The sequence below is a fragment of the Tupaia chinensis genome, unplaced genomic scaffold (genome assembly GCF_000334495.1).
Source record: "Tupaia chinensis unplaced genomic scaffold, TupChi_1.0 Scaffold000023_1, whole genome shotgun sequence".
NCBI lineage: Eukaryota > Metazoa > Chordata > Mammalia > Scandentia > Tupaiidae > Tupaia > Tupaia belangeri.
Window position 1 is genome coordinate 3,669,723 of NW_006159453.1, and position 22,529 is coordinate 3,692,251.

The 22,529-nt window shown below is 39.0% G+C and overlaps 2 pseudogenes; both read left to right on the top strand.

The window, feature by feature from the left end:
- The first annotated feature begins 90 nt into the window (after positions 1 to 90).
- LOC106734562 (U1 small nuclear ribonucleoprotein C pseudogene) lies at positions 91 to 558 on the top strand (annotated as a pseudogene).
- A 2,144-nt stretch (positions 559 to 2,702) lies between these two features.
- The window catches only part of LOC102477611 (pre-mRNA-splicing factor CWC22 homolog), a 33,640-nt pseudogene continuing 13,813 nt past the window's right edge, over positions 2,703 to 22,529 (top strand).

A 22,529-nucleotide genomic window follows, 5' to 3' on the forward strand; every position in this document is an offset into this window, starting at 1 on the left:
ATACTTCCTCCATACTCAAGTTATATATAAACATTTAAGACTCAAGCATACCAGAGACTCAAACAGAGTGGCCAACAGCCTGCAGAGCAACATGCCTAAGTTTTATTGTGACTACTGTGATCCATACCTCACCCATGATTCTCCATCCGTGAGAAAAACACGCTGCAGTGGTAGGAAACACAAAGACGATGTGAAAGACTACTATCAGAAATGGATGGGAGGGCAGGCTCAAAGCCTGATGGACAAAAACAACCGCTGCCTTTCAACAAGGATGAGACCTCCTACTCCATTCTCTGCTCCTCCTCCTGTCGGGACGATGATCCCACCTTCCCCCAGTCTCCCGGGTGCTCCTTGCCCTGGCAGATGCCACCACCTTGCCCTCCCATGAGGCCAAGGATGGGCCCTCCTCCTCCTGGTATGGTGCCAGCAGGACCTGCTCCTGGAATGAGGCCACCCCTGGGAGCCCACATGCCCATGATGCCTGGGCCCCCAATGATGAGACCTCCTGCCTAGCCCATAATGCCCACTTGTGCAGGAATGACTAGACCAGACAGATAAGGATGAAGGGAGGCCTCTTTATATTAACTTGCTCTGCTTCACCAGATCATGGCACTGTGACTCTGGGTGTTTTCTAACAATATATCAAGAAAGACTTTCTACCCCTTCCTATTTAAAAAAAAAAAATTAAAAATAAGAGTAGTTTTGGAGAGAAGTGAGACAAAAAAGTGCAGTTTTCATTTGTATTGTGAAATGTGAAAATAAAATTGTTGACTGTTTTAGTTTTTTTTTTTTAAAAAAAAAGAATAGCAGAAACTCTGGAACCAGCAAATGGCGTAATTGGCGTAATGGTTACATCGCTGGACTCCCACATAGTCAACCACAGTTTGAGTTCAGACCTGTAACTTAAAATTCATGCCAGGCGCATACACGTGTGTGTCCAAAAGAGAAGAACGGACCAAAAGGGATTGAGGCATGGCCATCCCCCACGGGGGATGATCTCGCCCTTTCTGTCTCTCTGGTGAGTGCACACACCCTTATAGCAAAAATCTTTCTAGAAAATAGCAGAGATCCAACTCTTTAATTTTAATAGACTAGAAGGAGAAAGAGTGACTACAACTGTCAATAACCTTGGGGCTTTGATTGCAGGAAGTTAAGAGTATCAATCTGTGGTTTGTATATTTTCTGTACCATAAGAAATGTAACAGAAGGTGGAAGAGTCTGAGAATGTTAGGAAAAAAGAGAAGTCAAAATCTAATATTCTCTTTTTATTTTCACAGAGTTATTTTGCATTAGGTAACATGAACTTGCCAGATAAAGAGACAGAGACAGTGAGAGGGAAAGTGAGAAATCACCCCCTTCCCCCAGGTGGGATGGCCATGCCGCAATCCCTTCTCCTTCATTCTCCTCCTGGGATCTTGGGCATGCACACACACACACACATCCAGTGTGAGTTTCAAGTCACCAAGTCCGGGATTCGAACCATGATTGGCTATGCGGGAGTTCAGTGATGTAACTGCTATGCCATCTGCTGGCCCCTAATATTTTCTTAACCACCATGGAGCATTGGAAAGAACATTAAGTAGAGAGACAAAGGTGTACTGAGAAATGTCAAGGTCCTAGTTAAAGTTAGAAAAGACAGTTTTAAATATTCCCAGTCTCCTGTGATGTTCTTTCGCTGCCTAAACACAGCACTGAGAAGGCCGCAAGTGGTTTGATCCAAGATGAGATTTTCCAGGTGAACTCACAAAGGACAATAAAAGAATAAAGAAAGTAAGGACAACAGCAAGAGAGTAGAGTAGCCAAAATGCTGGTCTAAGCAAGATCTATGCTGGGACAAAAGAAAAGTTTAAATAGGTGAGGTCTGAGAGTGAAAGCCAAGTTCAAAAGTAGGATAGCTGACAATAACTAAAGAAGCAAGCTGGAAAGACCGGTGGGTTTGCTCCGAGGGGTCATGGATTTATCATATCAGAAGTGGTATAGCCTGGATAATGACAAAGCCCAGAATTTGGCCATGGCAGTGGTTGAAGATGAATACAAATGATAATCACTGGGAATAAAAGTTGAGTTTACACAAGTGGAAGAACCCGATCAAAATGTCACTTCTGTGACTTTGTCCCCCAGCTCAGAAATAACATAGCCTTCCCCTATGTTCTTTCCCAGGAGCACACCTATTACTGCCTTTATCCCACTGTATTCTAATTAGTTTAGTTTCTTGCTTGTCTCTGACTATGAGCTCCTCAGGGAGAGATAGCAGATCTTTCTCACCCACAGCAGTACACGTAAGGTCAGTTAGTGAAGAAATGAATGAATAGCTAGTAATAATTGTTTTAATATGACTTCATATTACAGGCTGCTTTTTCTGATTCCTAGAATATTTCACTGCTGTTATTTATTCATAAATAAACAAAGATGCATTTTATTTTTGTCTATGTAGAATTCTCTTCCAATGATAAAACATTTTCTTTTTTCTAAAGAAATTATTTTCTAAAGCTTTAGATATGTAATCATAATTATTAGTTTTACTCCTAAATAATATTTATCATTTTTCTCACATCAGAACCATGCCAAGGGTATGACTATTATGGAAATTAAATCTTCTGATAGATCCTTCCTTGATATAGAATCATTATTTTATCCTATGAATGATTTATTAGCTGCCTTCCATATGTCAGGCAGTCTTATAACAAGGCTCTAGGGACACGATGAAGAACAAGACAATTGTGTCCTTCAGTCAGACCTATAGACAGGTGAGGAAGCAAGACAATGACCCAACCATGGCTGTATCAGTCGAGGTATGTTGCAGTAACCAACAACCCCAGAAGTCCTGGTAGCTAAATGGCCGCAAAGACATGAATCTTCCACATACAAAGTCTGTTGTATGTTTTGGTAACTCTCCATGGCAGCTGCCCTGTGTATGCTGATTCACCATTGCACCTCCGTATCGACGAGCACATTCAGTATTGTCAAGGCAGGGGAAGAAGAGGACTTGAGCCCAGAAATAATGCGGGTTAATTCTGTTCACAAATCATCAGCCAAGTAAAACAATATGGCCATCCCTAAATTCAAAAAGGTAAGAGGCTGCAATCCTCTCATAAGTGCACAAGTATAGAAACAGATACTGGTGGGACCAGCAGTTAGCGTAATGGCTATGTCGCTGGACTCCCATGTAGTCGACGGTGGTTCGAGTCCCAGACCAGGTGGCTTAAACTCACACCAGGCGCGTGTGCATGCGTGCCCAAGATCCCAAGAGGAGAATGGAGGAGAAGGGATTGCGGCATGGCCATCCCCCCGGGGGGTGATTTCTCGCTGTCTCTCTGTCTGTCTCTGTTTGGCGAGCGCACATGCCCTATAGCAAAAACCTCTCAAAAAAAAAAGAAAGAAAGAAACAGATACGGGTAAACTGTGAAAATTCCTACACAATGACAGTGCAGAAGGTTAGAGCATGTGTTAGGGTATTGTAAGAGCACATATAAAAGGGGCTCCTCAAGTCTTGGGGAGTTGAGAAAGGCTTATTGGAGTATATAATATTTAAGCTGAAACCCCAAAAATGGATAAAATTTAAGAAATTAAATAGATGGTTAAGGGTAAGAGTCCTACACAGAAGGAACAGTCTATATAAAGAAAGCACAGTAAGTTTATCACCTTAGCTAGTTCTGCAGGTCCTACAGAAGTTGCAGGCAATGACACAGACATGAATGATGAAGTAAAGAATCAGTAGTAAAATTATACACACAAACACAAAAACAAGCATGTATATACTTAGATGTGTGTGTGTGTGTGTGTGTGTGTGCATGTGTACAGTTATATGTAAAATGGAGAGGTAATTGGTGTCATTCGAGTTTTGATGGTAGTCTGCTCCCACTACCACTCTAGAGATAAGAACACCCTGCTATGCTTAGAAATTTCAAAGTTTCAGGACCAAGCTCCTTGCAGCCACTGACAGGGACAAACTTACTTCCCTAACAAGATAGGGAAGTTCAAGACAGAGGGAATAACAAGTTGACTATGTATCCTGACCTAATTCTATTATCTCCCACCTCCAGAGCTCCTCTCTGCTATGGTATTGTACCTACATTACATGGTTACTGTGAGGATCAAGCAGCTTGAAGTTCTTAGCATGGCTGCTTAGCACATAGTAAGACTTGAATAAAGAGACTCTTTGGCCACGTTAAATTAAGCACTCTTCTTAAGCTACATACTTTTCTACTTCCTCAGTAAGAACAATCATCCCCATTTTTCTTTTTTATTTTTATGATAGAGAGTTCATGCACTAAAAGCAGAGAAAGAGAGAGAGTGTCCTCAACAGGGTCTCATCACGCCAAGACCCCTTCCCCAGCCCTCCAGCTCCTCAGGATCTTGGGCATCTGTGCTCTTCCCAGCATTTTTTTCAGGCAATCCAGGGACTCAAACCCACAGTCACCCATGTGGTTTCCAGTGTGCTATGGACTATGCTACCTAGGCTGAGCCTACAATCCCCATTCTGCAGATGAGAATATTGTGAATGATAGAATAAAATCCCCAAGTATACATGGTTAGTAGTAGGAGTAGAGACTTGAATCTAGGACTCTCTTAACATAAACCCTGCTTAAACTGTGTTTAGCTAAATTACTACCAATGGAAATAGAAGTGCCAAGCTCATTTAGAATGAGGATAATAGTATATTTGACTGAAATGTTCTTTATACAGGTGCACACATAGTAGGTAAGCAGAAACCATGAGCCAATGATGAAACCTAATCAACACTGTCGGCAGCCATAGTGACCCTCTGGTGTAAACATTAAAGAAACACAGCTAAAGTCTTCCAGTTTAATTTTAAAGTTTCTCTCTCATACTTTTATGACCTCCTCCAAATTTTCTTTGTTGGCTGGAATCAACTCAACTCTCAGAATCATATATTCTTTCATTCATCTTGAACACACTTGTTAGTGCAGATTAGAACTTGTTAAAGATTAATTCTTAAAGCATCCTCAAGCTTTCTTTTTCAACAAAGGAAACATCAATTATAGGCTCACATATAAACTTTGCCCCTTTCTTGAATACTTGCTGCCCTTTATAAATCTTAGATTTCTTCCCCTTGAGTATTCGTTCAAAGGAGAGATTTTATTGCCTCCAGGGGTTGTTAAACTGATTGCAATACTGCCTATTTAGAGCAGTTCAGTGGGAATTAAGCTGGTTCAATGCTGTCAGACCTAGAATATAGCTGTCAAATAGCATTACAAGTAAAACACCCTTGATAAGAAATAATGACCAGATGTCAATCTGTTTTTCCACTGCCCTTACTGCAGACTTCTCCTGCCACATACAAAAAAAGCAATGGTTTACACTTTATAGTAAGAGGATGTTTCTGATATTTCTGTGAAAATTCTAGCAGTGTTTTCCATGATAAAAAAGATACATAGTTCTAAATGTGATATGGCCTCAAAAATTGAAGGAAGCATTTTATTTTACTTTTAATGAAGTACTTGGCAATCTTTTCTAAAACTAGCAAATTGTATTAGGGCAAGTAAATGCCGAGTGGTCTTAAAAACATTTTTAAGTTTTATTATTCAGTCATCTAACATTCTTTTGAGCCTCTGTGAATTTGGCACTGTGCTCGACATTAGGGTATAAATATATGGTTCCTTGTAAGTCATTTTGAAGATTCTAGATTTAATTCTTCAAACAAGAAAAATTAAATATTTAATCATACTCAGATTTGATCTTTAGAAATATTAATTTGGTTATGGAATAATTCCTCCATCCCTGTAATTCTCTCTAATACCTCTCTGTTCTTTTTATTCACGGCACTGATCATAATTCACAATCATACATAGATTCATACCCACCTCTCCACTATATTATAAATTCATCAAGACAGGGTTCTTGTCTGCTTTGTTCATTATTATATACCCAGAACCCAATACAGTGCCTGGTATAGAAGACATTAATAATTATTGTGTTGTCGAGGGACCAGCAATTAGCGTAATGGCTATGTCACTGGACTCCCACGTAGTCGACTGCGGTTCGCGTCCCGGACCCCGTGGCTTAAACCTCACGCCAGGCACGTGTGCGTGCATGCCCAAGATCCCAAGAGGAGAACAGAGGAGAAGGGAATGCGACATGGCCATCTCCCCTGGGGGATGATTTCTCGCTTTCTGCCTCTCTGCCTGTCTCTGTCTGGTGAGCGCATGTGCCCTATAGCAAAAACCTCTCAAAAAAAAAAATATATATATACAAATTTTGTTGTCGGAAAAGTCATGACATATTTTTTTCTCTGCAAAATGTGTCATGACTTTTCCAGCAACTCAATATTTGTATCACTAACCCAATATCTGTATAATGAACACTGATATTGATGGAGGTTGAGACCATATCAATTAGAAGACTAGTGCTGTAAACAGTTTATTATGACCTAAAGTAATAAGACAGTAATATTTTGGCAAAATAGGACTTCTTGATGTATTTAATGTGGATGGTATAGAAATGTAAGCTGTTTAGAATCACTCAGCAGTTCCTAATTTGACCAAGAGAATGTTGACACCTTCAAATATAAAAAGAAATATTTAATAGTAGACTATTCTGCTAATCACCAATTAAGTATTATTTCTACATTTTAAGCATTACAGAAGATGCACAAGATACAAATAAGATATAATTCGTAAGCCCTTTAAAAGGTGTTTTAAGGCCAGCTGGCAGTGTAGCAGTAATGCAATGCTCTGTGTTGAACCTACATGGAATGGTTCTGGGTTTGTGTCTGGAGACATCCCTAAACATACTCAGCAGGTGCCTATGCCTATGGTTCAGGGTTGGCCAAACCTAGAGGTGGACCACAGCATAAAGCCCCTATTGAAGGTCACTTACTTTCTCTCTTTCTCTCTCTCTCTCTCTCTCTCTCTGACTCCCTCTCTCTCTATTCCACCCCGTGCTATGGAAGACAAAAAGAAGTTTTTAAAAAATAAAATAAAAGGTGTTTTACATCATTGCAAAAGAATTTTTAAAGCATTTTTAAAAATCACAGAACGATTAATCAATCTAAATCTCTGGTTTGATCAGTTTAATCAACTAATGATGCAATATCTCACTGATTTTCAACAATTAATCCTTCCCTTTTTCTCTCTCTTACCTCCATCTTCTCCACTAAGAAAAATTTTTTTAAGAAAAATTATTTTTAACTTTGAAAGTATAGAATATCATTTTACTAATAAATCATGTCAAATCATTTATTTTTCCTAAAAAAATATTATTTTGTCAGTACATTAGGAAAAAATAATGTCTTAGATTGCAGAAAGATATTTAGCTTCCTAAACATTATTTATTTCCGCTATATTCTTTTTTTTTTTTTAAGGTTTTTGCCAGAGTGCACAGGTGCTCAACAGAAAGAGATAGTGGGAGGGAAAGTGAGGAGTCACCCCACTGCTCCCCCAGGAGAGATGACCACACCACAATCCCTTCTCCTCCATTCTCCCCTTAGGATTTTGGGCATGCACGCACCATGCCCAGCATGTTTTTCAGGCTTCCATATCCAGAACCTGAACCTCAGAGTTGGTCCTGTGGGATCCAGAACCTTAACCATCACACGACCTGTTGGCCATGTTTTACTACTTTTAATCCAAAACAAATAAGAGCATTTCCAAATAGAAAAAATATTTTTGGCAGCTAAATAAGGTGTGAAATTTGAAGTTTTTACCATGTTAATGTAGTACTATTTCCTTGTGGAAAAAAAATAAATAATGCATGTCAGGTTGCCCTCACTTTTCCTAGGGTCTTTCGAACATTCTATATGGCTGAGAACCATAAGAACAAATACAGAACAGAAATAAGCACTACATCAGACATAACATTTCTGAAGTTCTTTTTTTTAAAATAAAAGCTTTAAACATAACAGAAAAAAAAAAAAAAAAAAAAGAATGTTACCAAGGATTAAAGCAAATTACTTTCAACTTCACAGGAAATGACATACAAATCTTTTTTAAAAAGAGAGAAAGAGAAGATTTCAGGTCAGATTTCTTTTTAACCATCCTCCTGAGTTCAACTCACAGTAGCTCTAGGGCGTTCATCTTTTTTCTCACTTTGAGCGTGTTGGCTCCATTACAACCAAATGACTGCTAACCGCTAGATCTATTTTACTGACATTCTCTGCAATCCTTTGCTAAGCTCTCAGCACGACCTTACCACCCTCCATAGCAGCTCTGAACATACCTTTATACCACAAAGCCTGTAAGTAAGTGATCACTGTCCCCAACACTCTTGGAAGATGGTGGTGAAGAAGCAGCAGAAATTGAAAGTCCTTGATCCTCCTCTTCTCTCTCCCCTAATTTGTCTACATTGGAACCTGTCCTTCCCATTAACCCATGTCTGAGATTAATTCTTCCATGTTCTGCATTTCCTTCTATCCTACATTGTCTCACACATGGCCGCAGTCATCCTCTCTCTTCTCCTCTCATCCCTGCCCTTTCCACCAGATCTTTTACCCCAGCCTCTATTACACACTCAGGTTTTCTTCTTGATTCTGTTACTTCATTTACCTTTTCCTACTTTCCCTTACTGCCAAAGAAAGTCAGCGTCCCAATTTTCATGTCCTCAGTTAGATTCATTTCTCAGTTCACTCTAATCCAGCTTCTGCCTCCACCTCCAAGCCTAAAATAGGCACTAAGATCATGTAACGGCAGCCAAATCTACAACCTCTTTTGCAGTCCTAATCTCATTTGGCCTTTCTCTAGCAATTTCTAAATCTCTGTCATTTATCTTTGTGTCATAGATCCCTTTGACAATCTAATGAAAATTATGGGCTACTCAAAATACTGTCTTTCTTACATAAAATAAAATATTTGAAATTATAAATTAACTAATTTATTGAAATACTTTAACCAATATATTTTTTCACTAGTGAATAGTAACATGTGTACTACCTCATTAAAGGTCTAAATGAGAAGATAAGTCAATGTACCTAATAATTACCATAATTTCAAAATAGTAACGAGATATGTACAACTAATGTGACATGAAATTACCTATAATTTCCATTAATGAAATTCATAGGTACTATAAATATTATAATGATGTGTTACAAATAATTATAATAAAGTCACATTTAGCTCATTAATCCATCTTAGGTTCCACTTTGTATATGATAGACAATAGAGATTCAACTGTATTGGAGATATAGTTGGTAAGAGTGATTCCATGTTATAATGCTCAAAATATATTATAATAAATAATCTGTCATTTCCCATTCAATTTATGATGCCCCTAGATATCCATGTATCTATCTGCACGGTTTTTTTTTCCTTTTTCTATTCGTTCTTATGCAAGAACCACATAGTTTATTACAAAATAGCTTTGTTCATGTTCCCTTTTTATGCTTTTATATAAAAAAGTGATAACTCTTCATGGATATTTGTTCCATGTAGATGTTTTTTAAGTTTGATTAAAGGAAAGAAACTACAAGATGTGAAGGCGCAATTTTAAGCCTAAGGAGTTGCAATAGATCCAATGTCAGATCCAAAGCTCAAGAAAGTTGAGAAATCAACGTTGGAGAGATACATAAGCAGTAACTGGAGCATTAGGACTGTATGAGATCTTTCAGAAAGATCACAAAGAATGAGAAAAGATAGCCGTTCTCTTGGAAATTTTCAGCACAAGAGATGGAACTAGAAGAAAAATAATGATCAGGCAGAGACACACAGAAAGAATAACAGAACTGTGTCTTAGACACCAAAAGGACCTTTAAGAGAAAGAAAATTATTAACAATGTCAAATTCTGCTGTAAGAAAAGTAATATGAGGGCTGAAAAGATGCTAACGTGTTTGACAATCACATCACTGCTGACCTTTCTCAAAGCAACTTCGGTAGAGTGGTGGGGGAAGAAACCAGATTGCAATGAGTTGAGAAGTGACTGAAAGAAGAGGAAGTTGAAGCTGAAGTTGCCTATGACCTACTCTTTCCAAAAGTTGTGTACAAACTAGAACATGTACTGTATAATAATTTATTCTATTAAACCTTATTTTATTAAAAAATAAGGTTGTTGAGTCATTGAAAAATATATTACAAGTTTTATTGTATATACATTAAATATATAGACAAAAGATTTGATATTTTTATAGAAAGTAATCCCAGCCATAAACATGTTTCATCACTCAATACTTTTCTTATCATTTTTTAAAGACTTAAACAACTTTAAACTTTTCTTTTAAAGGTCCTATGTATTCTTTATTTTTCAATTCCTAGATACTTTATAATTTTTATTATTATTGTGAATAATACAAGAGAACTTCAAGGGGGCTTGCAGGTGGTGTGGTGGTTAAGGGCACTGGATTCCAACGTGGCCGACACAGTTCTAGTCTCAAACCTGGCGGCTTGCTTTCTCATTTTCCCTCTCTACTCTGTCCCTCTCTCTGGTCAAATGGGAATAAATAGATAAATAAAATAATTCTAAACAAAAATATACTTCAAGGGGGACCAGAAGTTGGTATAATGGCTATGTCACTGGACTCCCATGTAGTCGACTGTGGTTTGAGTCCCAGACCCAGTGGCTTAAACTCACACCAGGCAAATGTGTGTGCGTGCCCAAGATCACAAGAGGAGACTGGAGAAGAGATTGCAGCATGGCCAACCTCCTGGGGGGAGATTTCTCGCTTTCTGTCTTTCTGTCTCTCTCTTTCTGGCGAGCATGCGCGCCCTATAGCAGAAACCTGTAAAAAAAAAAAAAAATACACACACACACACACACACACACATACACACTTCATGGGAAAAATAGAATTAAAGTATGAGTTTTTGTACAAAAAAATTAAATCCATCCATAGTATTTATAATGCATTTTCAATGAAAATTTTAAAGCTATCCTATCTTCCTTTCCATCATATTCTAATTGGTTACTGTTAGTAGAGAAGGGTACTACTGATGTTTATACATTGATCTTATATCAAATAACATTTCTGAACTCTCATATGAGCTCTAAATGGCTACTAAATGATAATTATATCATCTACAAATGAAAACTATTATGTAGCTTTCCTTCTAATTTCTATGTCTCATTCATTTTTATCTTATTATATTGGCTAGAATCACCAGCATAATGTTGAATCGCTATTAAAATAGAAGTAAGGGGCATCTTTGTATTTCCCTGCGTTTTAAAAGCAATTTATCTTCATTAGGTAATACGTTTGTTGAAGATTATTAAAATATGGCCTGTAATTGTATTCTTTTACTGCCAGGTTTCTGAACTTTTTGTAGGATCAATATATGTTAAATTACATCAAAATTTGTCTTTCTGCATCAAAATTATTACATGATGTTTTCTCTATTAGTCTCTTAATGTGGTGAATTTGAAAGATTTTCAGATACTAAACAGTCTTTGCATTCCATAGATAAAACCTGATTGCAATGTATCATTTCATAGTATAATGTAAGATTTGTATTAGATCATATTTTATTTAGGATTCTCTTCATAGTTGTAAAATATGTTCATAGTTAAAATTGATCCATGCAGAGGAAGGTGATCCCCACGTGGCTAGTTGGGGTTCATATCCCAGCCTCAGTAGCAACATGCCCAGCACACACACAAGGGCTCAGGATTCTGACAGGATAGAGATTTGAAGGAGAAAGGATTGCAGCATGACCAGGCCTCATTGGAGGATGCATTCTCTCTCTCTCTCACCCTTAGTCATAAAAATAATTTTTAAAAAATTTATTTTATTGCATTATGGTCAGAGAGCATAAACTAAATAGTGTTAATTATATTGAGACTTGTGTTTGGTATATAGTAAAGTTTGTTTTAATGTTCCATCTTTGCTAGAAAATAATTTATGCTCTCAATTGAGAGTAAAGTTATATTATTTATATATGTATGTGTATATATTAGTTCAAGCCTATTATAATTATATTATTTATAGAAAATATTTATTTGCTTTTGCTGTCTGCTCAATTAGTTCTCAAAAGAAAGCTCTCCAACTGTACTTTTTTTTTTTAAGAGAGAGTTTTGCTATAGTGCACATGTACTCTCTGAAGAGACACAGCGAGACAGAAAGCGAAAAATCACCGCCCAGGGGGAATGGCCACACTTCTCCATTTTCCTCTTGGGATCTTGGGCATGCACACACACGTGCCCAGTTAAGGTTTAAGCCACCAGGTCTGGGACTCAAACCGTGGTTAACAACATGGGAGTCCAACAATGTAACCATTACACCATCCGCTGCTCCCTCCAACTATAATTGTTAAGTTATCCTTTTTTTCTCCATAGCTTTTCAATTGTTTCTTTTCATTATTATATCTTCTTGGTTTGCTGTTTCTTTTACTAGTACACAACATCGAACTTTGATTCTGATAACATTTTTCAGTTTAAAAGTCTATTTTTAAATAGTGATTTCATTAAAGTCTCTTTAAAATTCCACCTTAGGGGCCAGTAAGTGGTGTAGTTGTTAAGGCACTGGACTCTCACATGACCAAACATGGTTTGAATCCTGGACCTGGCAGCTTGAAATTCATGCCAGTGCATATGCATGCATGCCCAAACTCCCAAGAGGAAAATGGAGAAGGGACGGTGGCAATGGCCATCTCCCCTGGGATATAATTTCTAGCTTTCTTTCTCTCTGTTTCTTCAGCAAATGCATGTACCCTATAGCAAAAATCTCCCCAAACAACAACAAAAAAATCCAGCTTAGTGTGTTGTCTGTTTCCTGCAAAGATCCTGACTGATACACCAATCTAGGAATTTCCATGTTAATCATCTATGTCTCTTAACATTTATTTTATACTTTCTATCTCTTTATTCTTCTTAATGCCTCCCAAAAGTGATCCTGTCCTAATTTTCTAATTTAGTATCACATTCTTTGGCTATATTAACTCTGCTATTCAATCAACTTACTGAATTCCTGTTTTCAACTATTATAATTTCACACTCAATATTTGCACTATGCTCATAACTTCTTGTTATGACTTCATAACTCCAATATACTTCCTGTTTAAGAATACTTAGTACACCTTTTTAAAATACTTATTCTGTTGGTTTCATTAATTCTACTTTATCTGGTATAGCTTGTTCAGTTTATTTTCTATCACAATGGTTTTACTTCTCTAGCATTTTTTGCTAATATTTATGTTCCTCTACAGAACCAAACCTCAAGAGAATGCTGGTTAGTATTATATAGCTGAGAGAGAGGAGTTAGAACTCAGGCTTTTGTTTCGGTGCATAAGGGGAGGGAAACTGCCTTCTGGTGGAGAGCGTCTGGCATTAAAATTTAGATCTGATCACTTCCCACTAATGTTTCATGTACCAAATAAACTCGTAGGGAGCTCCATCCCTGGCCTTTTTTACTACCTAGGCCTTGTTGTATGAGTAAGTGTATGACAATGTAAAGACGTGACATTCATCTGCCCCTCTCCCCAGCCTGATTCAAGTACAACTCTGGCATTACTCCCTTCTCCTACCAGTTGCTGAGCTGGTGCTACAGCAGTTTGGGTTGTTTTTGTTTTATATATATATAACAGTTCAAGTCATAACCTGCTCAAGACAATAAGGCGGGGGAAAAATGGTACAATAAAAACTTTTCCTCAGCTTATTCCTTGTCCTTAACACACAGCCCTCTTCCTCTGTAGGCCACCATAGCTTTCCCAAGAAGGGACTCCCCACCTTCCTTTCGCCCCAGGTATTTGTCACAATTGCTAAGTCCTTCTGTCAGATTCAACATCCTCCATGCTTCTGTCACAGCTACCATGTAACAGAGAGAGCCATCGTGTATGTTATCCCACCACTGCTTTTCCCTAATCATAAAGAATAACCATTTCTGAAACAGAAGTAGAGCACCTACAGAAAATCAAGGATCGTTTTGATAACCTTAACTGGCATGCTCAGGTACATACTGAGGTCCGGCATGTAACTGACAACAGCCCAAGGTAATTTTCACTCAGGGTAATTCATGATAAGTGAAATTGCCAAGAATATTAGTCTCTGGTGTTCAAAGAAAATATTGAGTTAATTCCCAAATAAAGACATAGGTTGAAAAAAATTAAGAACCAAAGAATCTCCATCTGTCCAAGCACCTATGCCAAAATTCCTAGTTTCAAGTTTTAATTCTACTGATTAACCTAAAACTCTATATATTTTAGTTCCTTCATTTGTAGAAGGGGAGTAATGACAGTAGAATGGAATGAGTTCATAAATGTAAATGGTTATTAATAACACCTGGATGGGACCAGCAGATGGCATAGTGGTTATATCACTAGACTCCCACGTGGTCCACCATAGTTCAAGTACCAAATCCGGTGACTTGAGACTTACACTGGGCGTGTGTGTGTGTGTGTGTGTGTGTGTGTGTATTCCCGAGATCCTGAGAGGTGAATGGAGGAGAAGGGATTGCAGTGTGGCCATCCCTGCTGTGGGGTGATCTCTCGCTTTTTGTCTCTCTGTCTCTCCAGCAAGTGCACATGCCCTATAGCAAAACTCTCTCCCTAAAAATTTTTTAATTTTTTTTAATAAAATAACACTCAGAATATAAGAACTCAATAAATGTTATGTATTTATTAATATATTTTAAAATATAATAACTATAACAGCAAAAGAGCTCCAGGTTGAGTCAGAAGACCTAAGTTCTAAATCCAACTCTGGAATTAACTCACTATATAGCCTTTGGCAAAGCACTTTCCCTCTTTTTGGCTTAATTTTTTCTTGTTTAAAATGAGATGGTTAGACTACAATTTCTCTAAAGTTCCTTCTAATTGTATGATCCAGTTGTATTGTGTTCTTAATTCTGCATTAACAGGAAGTTAGAATATACATAAAATGGAAATTGAGTCTTTTGTTCCATAATCATTTACCAAAGCAGTGTGCAAAGATCAATAAAAAACACATTTCACCTCAAGAGAATTCACAATATAGACAGGCTAAATGTTGTATCTCTGAACTTGGAAATTGGTCACAAAAAAATATGAAAGCTGGGAGCATATTCAGTGGGCTGGAGAAGTTGTATTGTAGATTCTGCTCTGCATTTAAATATAACGTATACTGCACATTCTCAGTGAGATAAGACAAATCCCAATTCAATAACTAGTATACATTTACTCTGACAAGATGCATGAGTGTATATGCAGATACAATACACAATTATAACAGAAGAAGCATCACACTTCAAGTATGCAGAATAGAGATCAAGGAGGATTTCTGAAATGTTTTTGGATAGGATGAAACAGTCACCCTGTCCAACTTCCAAAATTAGAGCCTTCTTCCTCTGGCTAAAGTATTAAATCCCTATTAAAATGCAATTGACCCTGAGCAGGGCAGTAGTCATTTATGCCTTAGTCTGAATGAATGTAGCCAATTTTTCCCCCTAAATTAAGGGAAGAAAAGCAAAAGAACAGAGGGCTTTCATTAGAGTGAATATGCAAGACAATGTGCTAACTGAAAAACTCCTCTAATCCCTTAGATTCATACTTCATTTAAATAATATTTAATTAGGCGCTAGCAGGTGGCATGGTAGTTGGGGCACTGGACTCCCACATAGCTGACCGTGATTCAGGACCTGACAGTTGGCATTCTCATTTTTCCTCTCTCTCTCTCTGTTTCTCTCTGGTGAGTGTCCGTACCAAATTTTTAAAAATAACAATAATGATAAATGAACTTAAATAATTCTTTAAAAAATAATATTTAATTAAACTATGTAATTACAATGACAAATAAGTAGATGTAGGAACAAGGTCTAAGAGACCTATTCTAAGACCTACTCGACACCTTGCCAGGGAAGCAGACACAAGTGGGAACAATGGAGAGTGGTCAACTAGCAGGAGCATCCAGCCAGCAAGGGCATCAGATGGCATGATTACTGAGGGCTGGTCAAGAGCTTCGAGTGTACTTCACACTTTTGCTTAGGGTTGGGTCTCACTCTATACCATTACCGAACTTTGCTTCTACTATCTGAGAAATAGGAAATCACACAGAAACCCAAATAAGAACATGTCCTCATGGTTTTGGACCACAAACTATGGCAAGCTCTATTACTGTGTGCTCAATGCTTTAGAAACTGTTAGGTACTTTATATGTATCTTTTCTGGTCCTCACCCATAACACTGTGATGTCGTTACTATTATTCTATTTCCACAGTGAGGAAACTGGAGCACAAATAGGTCAGGTAATTTTCCCAAAGACAGAACAGCTATGAAGAAGTAAAGCCAAGATTCAAACCCATGTCCACTGACTCCAAAGCCTAAGATTTTTGTTACTATACTTTGGTGAATTTTGTGTTACTATAAATTGTTACCAACAATATATATGTAGCATTCATTCATTAAAACTTTTGGGCTGGGCCTGCAATATAACACGTAAGTGCTGTGCACAGAGAGCCAGAGCCCACAGGACCAACTGTCAGGGCAGATGGAAACCACTCTGTGTACAGGTGCATGTGTGACTTACCCTCAGACACAGCAGCCCTGCATCATGAGCATACCCAGTGCACTCAGGGAGGTCCCTGTACGTGAGCCTAGGACCTTCCCATGATACCCACATGAAAAGGGTCATATGTGCCCAAAATCCTGACAGGAAGAAGGAATAGAGGAAGATGAATTTGCAGCATGACACTGCCCTGTTGGGGGTGCTTTCTCTCTGTGTCTCTATTGCTGGTGAGCACATGTACCCACTGGCAATTTAAACACACACACAATCACTGGGGCTAGACAGTGTCACAGCAGTAAAACTCAATACCCTGAGAGGCTGGTACCCACACAGGAAGGTCCCAGGTTCATGTACAGAGACCTCCCTGAGTTCACTGGGTATGCTCATGATCCAGGCCTACTGAGTCAGAGGGTGAGCCACAAGATCAAATCCTGTTCATTGTTGTTAACTCCGATCATTTAAACACCCGCCAGGTTTAAATACTAACTCCATTTCTAGCTGGTATGTAAACCTCAAGGAGTTATTTAATGTTTTTCAACTTCAGTTTTCCTACGTGCAAAATGAGATGGTAAGACCACATAGGATAGGTAGACAAAATCATGAGTAAATATATTGATAACGTAGGGCCTATTAACAATGGACTCACAATAAACATTAGCTGACACTGTTATTGTCACTGACTCCACAAACACTCATGGGAGGTAATCATGGAACACGATTATTTTTGACTCCCACCGTCACTTTAAAATTTAGGCAGTAGGAAAGAACTTCCTCCTGGTTCTGGACAAAATTTCAGGCATCACCACAACATTTCTGATTATTCTGAAGTAAAAAGTTAAAAAAGTGTTCAGACCACTTCAAGCCAGAAAAATATGGTCTTAATTCAGAAATCAGAAAATCCTGCCCCACATAGCATTTAATGTTAAATCATCTCCTGAGAGCGTTGTGCTGAAGGCTGGCTACACATAATGGGAAAGAGCAGCCCCATCCTTTCCTCATTCCCACACTGCCTCTCCAGCCCTCAGCACTTTTTCTCTCCCCCAGCTGGCAGAGCAGGTTTCTGAACCCTGCCAGAGGCAAACCAAGTGGGATAGAAGAGAAGTAATGGGTGGGGGGGGAGGAGGACAGAAAATCCTTATTTTGGTTCATTAGTTGACTATTACGGGAGGCCATTTTTATAGACTGAGCTTCTACCCTCGGCCCCAACACAGCAGAGTGAGTCAAAATGGAGTCCTTCATGCTAAATGCCACATAATCAAATGGAAGCTTTCAGAAAGCAGATAGATCCCAAAACAGGCCAGTTGCTGTTTTATTTTATTTATTTTTGGAAACAAGAGATTCTAGTCTGAGTAAGCATAGGAAGGAAGCCTCCTATGCTTTTATCCTTAGAAAAACCTAACCTGGAGTAACTTCGTTTCACTATTCTGCTATTGCTCAATGGGAATTCCTGGTATTATGTTGAATGGAGACTGACCTGATTTGTGAATTACAAGTAAAAGCCACCCAGATGTATAAATTTGTTGAAATTTTGTCTTTGACAGACTGATTTAAGAAATTAGGGGTATTTACCTATTGTTACCTGCTAGACAAAGATATGCATCTTGCTCTGTCTAGCCACCTCCTTCCTTTGCAGGTCTCTTGTCTCCACTCCACCCTATCCTAGACAACAATTTTAGAAAAGATTTTAAATGACTCCAGACTAGGTCATTTCCCCAACAGGCTCACATTTTCTCCCAGAGAACTCTCCCCCACCTAACTCTGGGAGAGTCTCCTTGTCCTGCCATGACAGAAGCTGGCTAGGCTCCCTCCTTGCCTTTCTGGCTCTCCAGGCAAGATTCAGAGAGTAGCTGTCTCCCCAACTGCCAGAGATACATATCTTCACGGAGTACCTTTGGAACCCTCTCTCTTGACATGGTTTGAAGATTGAACCATCCTCTCCTTGCCCCTTCTGATGGAGTGAGGTACTCACAGCCCACCTGTCTCAAAAGAAATCTTCATCAAACCTCTCCTCAGCTCCACTCTCTTGATCCTTGAAAATCTGCAATATGGATAAGATTTTTTTTTTCTTAAGAGTAAAATAGCTGATAAAATTTGCATCTTTGAATGGCAGCTTATTTTTTTTTCTTGGTTTTTTTTTTTTTTTTTTTGAGAGGTTTTTGCTATAGGGCACGTGTGCTCGCCAGACAGACAGAGAGACAGAAAGCGAGAAATCACCCCACAGGGGGTATGGCCACACCGCAATCCCTTCTCCTCCATTCTCCTCTCGGTATCTTGGGCATGCACGCACACGCGCCCGGCGTGAGTTTAAGCCACCGGGTCTGGGACTCAAACCGCAGTCGACTACGTGGGAGTCCAGTGACATAGCCACTGACAGCTTATTTGTTGGAATTTTATACTTATTGCAATTTAGTGCCTTGGTCAAAATTTTCAATTTAATATTGTTGTATTACTTTTTTTCCTTTTTTAAATTTTTTTTTTGAGAGATTTTCACTATAGGGAGCATGTGCTCTCCAGAAAGACAGAGAGAGACAGAGAGACAGAAAGCAAGAAATCACCCCCGGGGAGGATGGCCACAGCGTAAACCTTTCTCCTCCCTTCTCCTCCTGGGGATCTTGGGCACGCACGCACGTGCGTCCGGCATAAATTTAAGCCACCAGGTCTGGGCCTCGAACTGCGGTTGACTACGTGGGAGTTTGGCAACATAGCCATTATGCTAACTGCTGGTCCCTATTTCTTACTAGTTTTACTAAAATATGAGGCAACTCTCAAACAATGGAGTAAGTTCTACACTGCAAATATATACAAAGTATATGGAAATATAAAAGAATAAACAAAGTCAACTCTGCCGCAACAGTTAAAAGCTGTGTATGGAGCACCAGAGCCCACACAGCTGCCTATAATTCGAATCTCAGCCCTAGTAGCTTGAAAAATACATCAGGTATGTGTGTCCAAAATCGAGATGGGCTGGAGAAATGGAAAAGAATGGATTGTGGCATTACCATGCCCATCCAATCTCTCTCTCACTCTCTGAAGAGTATGTGTACTTCTGCAATAATAAATAAATACAAGAATAAACAAATTTTATTCAGGACTGAAAAAAGTCAGACAGGAAAGACTTCACTCAGGCAATGATCTTTGAGTTGAGCCTTTAAGGACCACTTGTTCACTTAACAAATACTGACTGAGTACCTACTATGTTCTAAGCAATGTGGTAGGTCCTTGATATATGTAAGTAAGCAAAACAAAGATCCCTGCTCTCATGGAGTTTGCATTCTAGGAGGAAGCTGGGAGAACACACAACAAAATAATGTTATATAACCTGTCAGTGATAAATGCCATGGAAAAGAAAGGGGGAAGGAAAGGGACATTTGGGAAACAGAAAAGAGGAAGGACACTGCAGGAGGACAATATAAACAAAGGCCTGGAAGTTTAAGCAGAATGGCATGGTCAAAGAAGTGCAGGCAGTGTGGTATGATGGGAGTACAGAGCAATGTTCAAGACTACATACAGCCCCCCTCAGCACACAGCCCTCCTCAGGCCTCATTTCAGTCTAACAGTTTGCACTGAGCAACCAATTATCTGCATTAACTCTTCTTCCTGGAACCCACAAGAGTTTGTTTGCCTTGAGTTCTTACTCTCATGAGTACAATATCTCATGCCTAGAAAGAAAAAGTTCAAGAATAAAAAATAAAAAAAAAAAACAGGGACCAGCAGTGGGTGGAATGGCTATGTTGCTGGACTCCCATGTAGTCGACTGTAGTTCGAGTCCTGGACCCGGTGGCTTAAACTCACACCGGGCGCTTGTGCGTGAGTGCCCAAGATCCCAAGAGGAGACTGGAGGAGAAGAGATTGCAGCGTGGCCATCCCTCCTGGGGGGTAATTTCTCGCTTTAAAAAAAAAAAAAAGAAGAAGAAAAAACAAATAAGCAAAATCCTGTCTTTTGGGGGTTGACACTATCTATAGTCTAGCAGTTAAGGAAGCCAGATCCTACATGATCAACCACAATTTGAATCCTGGCTCCAGTGGCTAGAAAATCATAACAGGGCAAATGTATCTTAATGCCCCAAATCCCAACTGAATGGAGAAATGGAGGAGAAGGGATTGTGGCATGACCATGCCCCACTGGGGAGTGTGCTTTCTATTTTTCTCTGGCTGTCTTTCTCTGGATTAAAAACAACAACAACGTACAACAAAAAAACTATCTTTTTAAATTTTACTTATTTTATTTAAAATTCTATATGGGGCTAGCAGGTGGTATGGTGGTTAAGGGTGCTGGACTCCCCACATGGCCAACCGTGGTTCAAGTCCTGGACCTTGTCTCTTTTTCTCTCTCTCTTCCCCTCTCTGATCAAATTAAAATAAAGTTAAATAAAATAATTCTTTTAAAAAATATATAAATAAAATAAAATTTGATATGGCATTGAGCTAAAAAGGCTTTAATACTTAACAACAATCCAAAATATATATATATGAAGCACCTCATGCATAAGAGGTATACAGTCCATCTAACAAAGTGTAAGAGAAAAGGAGAAGCAAGCCCCTCATCTCTGCATGGACTCCCGCATGACTCTGGCGCACGAAGGACCATGATAGGATCACAGCTCTGGGCCAGGAAGTGATATCACCCAGTGGATGACAGCAATCAAACACTAGAAACAAGAAACCTAATGAGCTATAGCCTCACAGGCAGTCTAGATGGTAGGCAAAGACTGAGGGGTAAAACCAGAGAGGCTGGAAAGAACTAGAGGTCCTGCGATAGTGGCTTAAGTCAAAAAATAAAGAAATGTAAGTTATTACGAAGAAGGTAGTTTGGTTTTCTACCCTTATCCTAGGTCAACCTGAGGAAATCCAGCCAACAGCAGCAACAGGGGCTGTGGACTATAACTATAATAGCTAATATACCTTAAAAGAGCTGTTATGATGGATTCGATTATTTTTCTTTAAATACTAACCAGAGTCTAGAATGGAGTTTGCCCTTGAGCTATAATGAAACCCCTCATTACAACTCTAACCCCAGGGTTCCATTGAAATAGACTCAAACCACTGTCAACAAATAAGTTCTTAACTCCTATTGTTAAAAGAGGTTGCCATACTCCAACTTTAAAGCGGGGATATGATGTCATTAACAGAAAAGAAACAGGAAAAAATATGAAGTTATAGCCTGGATCTTCTTTGAAAAGTGGGACTCTACTGCCCTCTGCTTTCCACTATAAAAACAGCTTAGAGCAGAACTGTAAATGACTAAATCACTGAAGTACACACGCTCATGTCTATGTACACACACGTGCACACCAGCACACATTCATGCACAGGAAAACAAAAACTGTGTCAGTGTACTTTAGAGGCTCTGAAGATATCCCATGTTACCTAAACCCCACTGTTTTCTGAGTCCTGTCACCTGGATGCAGTGATATGCACACTACGGAGCCCCACACAGCTTCAGCACACTAAAAGGGGCCGCCAATCTGTCCCCTAGAATCTGCCCGTCTGTGCTCTTCCTGGAATAGTCCTCTGACTCCTGCCCTCACTTCCACAATGATTGAGAATCTCCAGCTCTCATCACCGAGCTTTACTCATGCTTGGATGTCCAAAAAAGAACTTCAGATTTAAAGTGACCAAAAGACATGGCTCCAGCGAACTAGATATTTCAGGGAATGAAGATTTTCTACTGATAATTCAGCCTCCAGCAAATGAGCTAGCGACAGATCTAAGAGCACTGGAGCTAAACATCCAAGTACTAAGAGGGTTAAAATATTCCCCAATATCTACTGAATCTGCTGCACCAGCAATCACGACAGAACAGCAAAGAGATTCTAGATCACCTCTGCCTGCTTGCTCCTGAACATTCAGGCTGAACTTCAAGAATTGGAAAGAAATACACCATCCATCAGATGACAAGAAATCACCACCGGATCACAAGAAATATGGGAAAACAAGAAAATACCTCTCCTCCAAGGGAAAAGAGTAACTCTTCTTCATCCACAAGCAGTTCGGTAAAAATCATGGAAATGTCTGATAAGGAATTTAGAGCATTCATAATGTCGAAGCTAACAGAGATGGAAGAGAAGAGACATAATGAACTGCTAAAGAGAAAGGAGAAAGAAATTGACGAGTTCCAGGAGATGAGGAAATTCTTACAAGATCTAAAAGAGGAGGGAACCAGCAGTTA